We start from the raw sequence: 6,678 nt of genomic DNA on the forward strand, positions 1-6,678 counted from the left end.
ACTGCCTCCGCCATGTTTTACAGATGATGTGGTATGCTTTGGATCATGAGCTGTTCCACGCCTTCTCTATACTTTTTTCTTGCCATCATTCTGGTCAATTTCTTTATTAATTTTATTACATTTAATTTTACACAAGCATATCAAACAAACAAAATAAATGTCTCAAGCCATCCCAAAACATTCTGTAAATCTACTTCAAAACCAATAGTAACAGCATTTTAATACAAGTTCAAGCTCATCCCTTTATATCCATCTTTCTTAACCTACTAACTCCATGGGCTGAGCTAATTCTCTTTCAACCAATGCTTAGTAGAAGTTCAATCTCCCTAAATGGTTTATTCTTTACCTCTGTTTCCTTTTATTGTATCTTAATTAGTGTTCAACAATTAATCATCAATCAATCATATAATCCTCATAATAGTGACAATATCAGGAGGGGGAAGGAATTACTTCTTCTCCCCAAACATCGTGTATACCCAACTTTCATTGTGTTTAACTTTTATCTGTTATCTCTGTGAAAAACAAAAATTCTCCCTGTGGCAAGTGAATATATAAAAAATAAAATATTTCTTTGTGACTGTGACATTAAGAAGGGGGGAGATAATCCTCACTATTTCATCTTTTAATAGCAACTCTGCGTAACAATCTAGTTCATTCTCTATCATCCCCTTAACTCTGTGAAATTAGAGTTCAGTTTATTTATTTATAATTACAGTCCGTCCAGCGAAACATTTATATTTATGTCTTAAAACCTTTTACTACCTATAACAAAAACATTACTAAAACAAGGACACAAAATGAAATAGGGAATGGTAGGCGAACTCTATAATCAATAACATTGCTGATGGTATAATTATATGGTCAACAATGACCGATCCCATAGGCATATAGTATTCTATCCATGGTGACCATATTTTTGGGAATTTAGTTACCTAGCCCAGGGGTCTGCAACCTGCGGCTCCTCAGCCTCCTTGTTGTGGCTCCCTTTGGCTGCCGCAGGGAGATCTCTGATGGGGGATCCCCTTCCTCCCAAGACACTGCGGAGGAGGGGGGATTCCCTATCCGGTGTTCTAATGAAAAAAATTAACCAGTGAAATAAATCTACCACGGGGCGTGTACAAATGGGTGTGTACAATGACATCCCCCTCCTTTGAACCCCAATTCCTCTGGAATGGGGAGATGTACAAAACCAAAAATGTAGGTGCAAGTGGGGGACACCTGTGACTAACACCCCCTAAAATGTAATTGTTAGGCTATCATCAGAACATAAAGAACTCTGCCCATCAAAAAAATCTACCGTTACACATTGCTGGAGGCACCTGAACCCCAATTTCTCTGGAACAGGAAGGGGGTACAGGTGAACAAAATTAGAGGTGCAAGTGGGGGACACCTGTGGCTAACACCTCCTAAAAACTCCACCCATCAAAAAACCCCTACCCTGTTACACATTGTTGGAGACTTCTAGCACCTAAACCCCAATTTATCTGGAAACGGGTACAGGTGAAAAAAATTTGAGGTGCAAGTACGGGGCACCTGTGGCTAACACCTCCTAAAATTCATAAAAACTCTGCCTATCAAAAAAATCTACCCTGTTACACATTGCTGGAAGCATCTAGCATCTGAACCCCAATTTCTCTGGAACGGGGGGGAGGCGGTACAGGTGACCAAAATAGAGGTGCAAGTGGGGGACACATGGCTAACACCACCTACAACTGAATCGCTAAGGCATCGTCAGAAAATAAAGAACTCTGCACATCAAAATAATCTACCCTGGGACACATTGCTGGAGGCTTCTAGCACCTGAACCCCAATTACTCAAGATTGGGGGGTACAGGTGAACAAAATTAAAGCTGCAAATAAGGGACACCTGTGGCTAACACCCCTTAAAATTTCATCGCTAAGGCTTCTAATGTAACAGGATGATACGTTAGAAGCTGGAGGCTTCTAGAGGCATAGTTCGGTGTTTAATTTATTTCAAAGTAGGCCTACACATGCAAACTTGTTGTAACAGGTAAAATTAAAAAAATATTAAAACTTTTAAAAGTTTATATACTGTATAATGTTTTGCGGCTCCAGACTATTTTTTTTTTTAGTGGAAGAGGAGGCAAAATGGCTCTTTTGATAGTAAAGGTTGCTGACCCCTGACCTAGGCCGTCAACAAAGCCCTCATCTTTTCATTTACTAAGAACCAAGACATTTTGCTCTTAACTTGCTGTATATTAGGGACTGTAGACCTCCAAGCCTTAGCCAGAACCATTTTGGCCGCAGTAAACAAATTTGGTAATTTAAATTGGTTCATAGTACAAATAGATGGCTCAAGAGTGCATCAGCTGGGTGTTTAGGAAAAGAACAACCCACTATAGTGTTTGCAATTTGATATACTCCCACCCAAAACTTCCTAATTTTGGGGCATTCCCACCAAATATGGTGAAGAGTTCTTGAGGTGTTACAGCCCCTAAAACAATTACCCGTACAATTCGACTGAAATTTAGCAAGCCTGGATGGTACCATATACCATCTCATCATTGGTTTATAATTGATTACCACAGCTGAAGCATTTGGCATACTCATTGTATGAGTAACCCATACCACTATATCTCTTGGTGGGCCTTCCAGCTTTGGTTTTGCCAATGTACGATGTACACGGTACAACTCTAGATTTTCTGGAGGTATCTCGGGGCACAATTTCCTTAAAAAGCATAGTAACTGTTGTATTCAGTTCAGTTATATTTTCTAGTAAGCCACGGATACGAAGATTTGAATGGCAGGACTTATTCTCAAAGTCCTTTAATTTATAATGTAGGCACAGTAACTCTTGTTTCAGGAACTCTATATCCCCTTCATGTCCCTCCAAAACAATTGTGGCGTCATCCATTCTCCCCCCTCCTCACCCAATTGCACTATATGCTGGCCCAGCTCTCTCAGCTCAAAGCTATTTTCAACATTGTTTGAAATCTATCAAGGAGATTATCTGGGTCGGATACCTGCTGTTGTTGCTCAGCTGCATCTGGGGTAGAAGAAGAGCTCCCTGGAAGCATGTCCAGCTCATTAGAGCCCTCTCTCTTCTTCTGCCTCATAGGAGAGGGAGAGAGTGTGTCCACCATCTTATTTGCTCTGCATGCTGCCGCTGTTTGAGCTATTGCCCAGGGCTGCCGGTTCTTACACCGTGTTGGCATCCGGGCTTCTCATTCTCAATTCCCCTGCTGTGATACCCACTCTCTGGACCCCTCCCAATTCTGGATAGTCATTGGTGCGCCTGCTAAAGAGCCTTGTTTGTCCCAGCGTGGAGTGGAGCCCGCTCAGGGCATTACCATCCGCCAAGTCCACGCATACGCCTCCCGTAGCAAGTTGTTTTTCAGGTTGATCTTGGTTTCAGCTGTCCAAAGAATGTTTTTCCAGAACTGTGCTGGCTTTTTTAGACTTTTTTTTTTAGCAAAGTCCAATACAGCCTTTCTTGAGGCATATGAGTGGCTTGCACCTTGCAGTGCACCCTCTGTATTTACTTTCATGCAGTCTTCTCTTTATGGTAGACTTGGATATCGATACGCCTACTTCCTGGAGAGTGTTGTTCACTTGGTTGGCAGTTGTGCAAGGGTTTCTCTTCACCATGGAAATGATTCTGCAATCATCCACCACTGTTGTCTTCCGTAGACGTCCAGGTCTTTTGGCGTTGCTGAGTTTACCAGTGTTTTGTTTCTTTCTCATGATGTACCAAACTGTAGATTTTGCCACTACAAATATTGCAGCATTTTCTTGGATAGGTTTTTTCTGTTTTTGCAGCTTAAGGATGGCTTGTTTCACCTGCATGGAGTGCTCCTTTGACCGCATGTTGTCTGTTCACAGATGAGTTTCACTTTTTGAATTGAATTACTGAAATAAATATTTTTCGATATTCTAATTTATTGAGATGCACCTGTATATGTGTATATATATTTTCACACAGCAACGGGGGGGGGGGGTTTAAACAGGAAACAGGGCCAGCAGGTTAAAAGCATCAAGGGATTTTATTCACTAATACTATTTTCACACAAAAACAGTCAAACCTTCAGGTCAAATGGAAAACTGTCTGATTACACAGAAAAATACTCTGCATATAACCTGTATCTGGGGCAAATGTACCTGTCATCCTGGATAAAACCCTATGATTTCTTTGGCCAGCTCTTACAATACATACATATACATAATTTGGAAAGGAATGTGCAGTGTTCCCAAAGCCTTTGCATGTTTGGAAATAGGAGATATTTTAGGATTTTTAGCTTTGTTCATTTTTTTAAACACATTGCTATTATTGTGAGCACAGCTGTACATCAGTTTCTCACTTACCTGCACACAAACTTCAATACCAAATACAGTGCAGATGTTTTTACTTTGAAGAGATGTCGTGTGTTACTGCTGTATTCTCTTATGGACTGTAAATATATTACACCTCTGTATTACATTGTGATATCCTAAATGTTTGCAAGCTTTTCCACACTGTATAATACCTTTATACTCTAATTATGGGCTCCTTCACAAACTGTATTCTCTTATAAACTATACTGACCATTACAAACAGACTGTTAGCTTTTCTACCTATCACTAATGCTTTGCCAGATCAAAATAGTTACAGTGGTAAAGTGCTAATGACCTGATCATTACTCTGCTCTCCCCACTACTTTCAATGCTTTGACTGGTGAAAAAAAGGTAGTGAGGAAAAATGGTGAATACAGAAAATAAAACGGCGATACATTGTGACTGTCCATAGTGCTTGAGGTCTAAAGATAAAGGAGTGTAGTTGGGGGATCTTTTTTCCCCGCATACATGCTAATGTATTCCTTGAGGCAGCAGCAGTTCCAAAGAATATTACAAAATGGCAGTCACCATGATTATCAACTATATCCAGCCCTTAACATTGCATTCACTTACTAAAAAGCTGCAATAACGAATGTACCCAGAATAGTAAATAGATGCTTATGACTAGGCATTAAACCATGGATAGCGCTAGGAAATCTCTCCAATGAGAAAAAAACACATAAATGAGGAGGAGTAAAACATATGATGAAATATTTTTAATAGGAGCTCAGCTTTAAATAGTGGTAAGTGGTTTATGTTATTTGTGTGTGAACCTAAAGGTGGGATTATACACCATGCTATTAAATATTCTGAGATTACATTTGTTTACATCTTCCATCTTGAGTTGTTTAATCTCTCACAATCACAGTGGAAATTAAAATTCTGCTGATAAGATCTTCTCTGATAGTTCTCTAATGATTTGTATTGTCCCAAAGCTTACCACTAATGGTAAATTACCCTAAACCTGGATCTCTGTTACCTACCCCTCTTTCTGACTCTTTGCTGCACCGCACTTCAACATTTTTTTCTTTTTTGCTATGTTACACTAGTATAGCTGTTTTTTTGCCATATGTAAATTGCGGAAAACATAAATACTCTTACATATTCAGGGCGTATAAATTATCACAGAAACATAAATGGCACTGCAATTACTTATAGGGGGTGCATGTTTTGAATGACAAAACTAAATTATATTTTAATTGATACATTTATTACATTATAGAAGATTTTAGTTTAACATTAAAATATCCCAGAGGTAAAGCAGTATCGGCAACAAGTTATTTAAGTAGAACAAATACAGCCACAGCATTTTACTTTGCTAACTGAGCAGATTATAATCATGTGTATATTTAATTAAAAGTAAGTTATTTTTAAGTGCTTTCAGGAAGTTTTTTGCACTTTGTTCCATTTAAAGTTATATAATTAAAGTGCAACTGGGGCAACCATCCAAGTGGAATAACAAGATCTTTTCTTCTTCTTGCTAGAGTTGAGAAAGTGAAAACTGAAATGCCAACAAAGTACACAATTTTAAACACCTTGGTAAGATTTTGATACACTTAGGATTTATAAAATTTGTATAAAAACTTGATGAGTTTTTTGTTGTTGTGTTTTTTTACAATATTGTTTATTTGCATCAGTTTTATCTTCAATAAATAAACAAGGGCAAAAAGTTTGTATGCACCTGACCTTCACACCTATAGGAGCTTAATGAAAATTGCATTTCAAAACCATGTATAATTTTCAGTGAAATAGAGAATTGGAGCCAATTTAGTCATAAGAGCATATGTATATTGTGTGACTGAAGTCACCCCCTATGTTTTCCACCAGTGTCTATTCCAAAAGACGAATCCTTAAAATCCATGAATGGATGGATGACAACATGGCGCTTTTATACAGCAATCTTGATCATAAAATAATCCCAGCCCATTACTGGTGTGAGTTACATGGAAGAGGTGTGCTTCATCAGAATTTATTAGAATAAATCAGCATGAATAACTTGTTCCCACAGAAAACTGTTTTGTAGCTGGCTCCTACAGCTGGTATCTGTACTCAAGGAGAAATAAATGCTGCATCTGTGAGAAAAAAAATATCCCATAAGATACTAAAAGTATAATTATTGGTTTGAATACCTTATGGGTATTTATATTATAGGTGTAGGTCTAAACGCTGGAATCCCATTTGTAGTATTGGGACACACAAGAATATTTATTTGTCTGTTAAACAGCAGTCCCTGACCCTCTATAGGAAATATTAGGTACAGGCCTGAGAACTGGAGTTTGTACCCCTGATTTAAAGTCAAGGAATGCCCCTGATCCCATACATTAAAGGTATCATTAAGCAGCATGT

The sequence above is a fragment of the Pyxicephalus adspersus genome, chromosome 1 (genome assembly GCF_032062135.1).
Source record: "Pyxicephalus adspersus chromosome 1, UCB_Pads_2.0, whole genome shotgun sequence".
NCBI classification, from domain to species: Eukaryota; Metazoa; Chordata; class Amphibia; order Anura; family Pyxicephalidae; genus Pyxicephalus; species Pyxicephalus adspersus.